Genomic DNA, 2904 nt, shown 5'->3' with positions numbered 1-2904 from the left:
CTTGAGAAGCTTAAGTGTGTGGCCAAAAAGTGCTCCAAAAGTCAACTAGGAATAGTGCGCATTCGCGCGCGTTTCGTGCTCGTTTCCTCTCGGGTTTGTTTCACTTGTGCACTAAACCTCTAATGCACTTCCATCCATACTATTATTATTCACTCTAAATAGTCTAAAAATAAAGGTCTAAAGTTCCTCGATTAATCGCGCATGCGAAAATGCGTACTTCCGATTTGTGCGCGATATGGCGAAATTTCTAAGGAATTCTTGTAACGATAGTATTACTAACTAATACTTGAGTATTTAAACATAAAAATAACTATTTTGAGACTAATATATAAGTCTTCACTCTCCAAGCTCACTGTATCCTCAAATCGTTTATTGTTTCCAAACGCGTATTCACTATTCTCACTTAACGAGCTTTCAAAAATTAAATTTTGAAACGAGCCATTTTAAAAATATAAGTAAGTCATAGTTCCATGTAATTGGGTCTAAAAAGGTTGAACTAAAATATTCGGAGTAAACGGGCAATTAAATATTTAAATAGGCTAGTAATTGGAATTTAAACTAAATAAATTTTCGAGTCCTCACAAAATGAATTTTTCGATGTCTTCCCTGACGAGTTGAAGTCAATGCCGCCAGAGAGGGAAATAGAATTTAGGATCGATTTGGTGCTTGGAACCGCTCCTATTGCAAAAACACCATACCGAATGACCCCTACCGAATTTAAGGGACTGAAACTACAGTTACAGGATCTGTTAGAGCGAGGGTTTATTCGAGAAAGTGAATTACCTTGGGGAGAACCTGTTCTATTTGTTAAAAAAAGGATGGTAGTTTAAGACTCTGTATAGACTATCGCAGCTTAAATGATTTCACGGTGAAAAATAAATATCTTTTGCCGCACATTGATGAGTTGTTCGATCTATTGCAAGGAGCGGTGGTTTTCTCTAAATTGGACTTGAGGCAAGGATACTATCAGTTACGAATTAAGCAGAGGACATACCAAAAACTGCTTTTAATTCCAGATATGGGCATTTCGAGTTTGCAGTGATGCCTTTTGGTTTAACAAATGCTCTTGCTGCATTTATGGATTTGATGCATCGAGTCTTTAAACCTTACTTGGACCAATTTGTCGTGGTGTTCATAGATGATATCTTGGTGTATTCTAAGACTCGAGAGGATCACGAACGACATTTGAGGATAGTTTTGCAGACTTTAAGAGAACATCAGTTATATGCCAAATTTAGCAAGTGTGAGTTTTGGTTGGAGCAGATCTCTTTTCTAGGGCATATAATATCTAAAGATGAAATTTCTGTGGATCCAGTGAAAGTAGAAGCCGTATCTGAGTGAAAACAGCCAGAAACCCCAACTGAGGTCCGTAGTTTCCTGGGATTGGTAGGATACTACCGTCGGTTCATCAAGGACTTCTCCAAATTAGCTGGACCTTTAACCGACTTAACGAAAAAGCATGGTCAATTTGTCTTGGATTCTAAGTGTGAAGCTAGTTTCCGGGAATTAAAAAAACGGTTAACGTCGGCACCCGTCTTAGTCTTACCAAATGGGAAAGATAGCTTCACTGTATATACGGACACCTCAAGAGAAGGATTGGGATGTGTCCTAATGCAGAATGGAAGTGTAATTGCCTATGCCTCTAGGAAATTAAAACCACATGAGCGAAATTACCCAACTCATGCCTTGGAGTTGGCTGCTGTAGTTTTTGCCCTACAGAAGTGGAGGCATTACTTATATGGGGTGACTTTTGAGGTGTATACCGACCATAAGAGCTTGAAATATCTATTTTCTCAGAAGGAGCTAAATTTGAGACAGCGTTAGTGGGTGAAATTTCTTGAGGATTATGACTGTACAATTAATTACCACTCGGGGAAGGCCAATGTTGTAGCGGATGCTTTAGGTCAGAAAGTTAAACTAGTTGGATTAATGGTCAAGGAGTGGAGTTTATTGGAAAAAGTGAGTGAATGGAACCCACGGTTGGAGCGATAGAGAGTGATTTTGGCCAATATCACGGTGAAATCCGATTTATTGAACAGCATAAAAGAAGCTCAGAAGAATGACCAGATGGTACAAAATTGGATAGAAAAAGTGCAAAAAAGGGAAATCTCAGATTTTAATATGAGTTTCGAGGGTAGCTTGAAATTTTGTGATCGAATAGTGGTACCGCAAGATGAAGTGATAAAAAGGGACATTTTGGAAGAGGCACATCGGTCTAAGTACAGTACATCCTGGAAGCAGTAAGATGTACCAAGATTTGAGGAGACTATATTGGTGGGATAAAATGAAGAAGGAAATTGCTCAGTTTGTCCAAAAATGTTTAGTGTGCCAACAAATAAAAGCTGAACATCAGAAAACCTCAGGTCTTCTACAACCTCTTGAAATCCCTGAGTGGAAATGGGAACATATAACCATGAATTTTGTATCAGGGTTACCCCGTACCCAGAAAGGTCACGACGCCATTGGGTAATGTAGACAGGTTGACAAAATCTCAACTGCTGTTGGGGCATTAGTTAATCCAAAAGGCATCACCGTAAACTCGGAATACCCATATTGAGTGTTAAAAGCAGTTTTTGGCACATCCTCCTTCTTAATTCTTAACTGATACTATCCTTGTGTAGGATCTAATTTAGAGAACGCCACAACCCCTTGCAATTGGTCAAATAACTTGTCAATGTAGGGTAAAGGATAATTATTCTTAATGGTCACCGCATTTAAGCCCCGATAATCGATGCACAATCGTAAACTCCCGTCCTTCTTCTTAACAAAGAGCACTGGAGTGCCCCAAGGTGATTCACTTTCCTGTATAAATCTCCGCTCTAACACATGCTGCAATTGCAGTTTCAATTCTTTAAATTTAGCGGGCGCCATCTGATAAGGGGTTTTTGAGATAAGTGTAGTTCC

The sequence above is a fragment of the Coffea eugenioides genome, unplaced genomic scaffold, assembly GCF_003713205.1.
Source record: "Coffea eugenioides isolate CCC68of unplaced genomic scaffold, Ceug_1.0 ScVebR1_76;HRSCAF=390, whole genome shotgun sequence".
NCBI classification, from domain to species: Eukaryota; Viridiplantae; Streptophyta; class Magnoliopsida; order Gentianales; family Rubiaceae; genus Coffea; species Coffea eugenioides.
The sequence above is the reverse complement of the archived record's forward strand: the minus strand, read 5'-3'. Positions refer to the sequence as shown.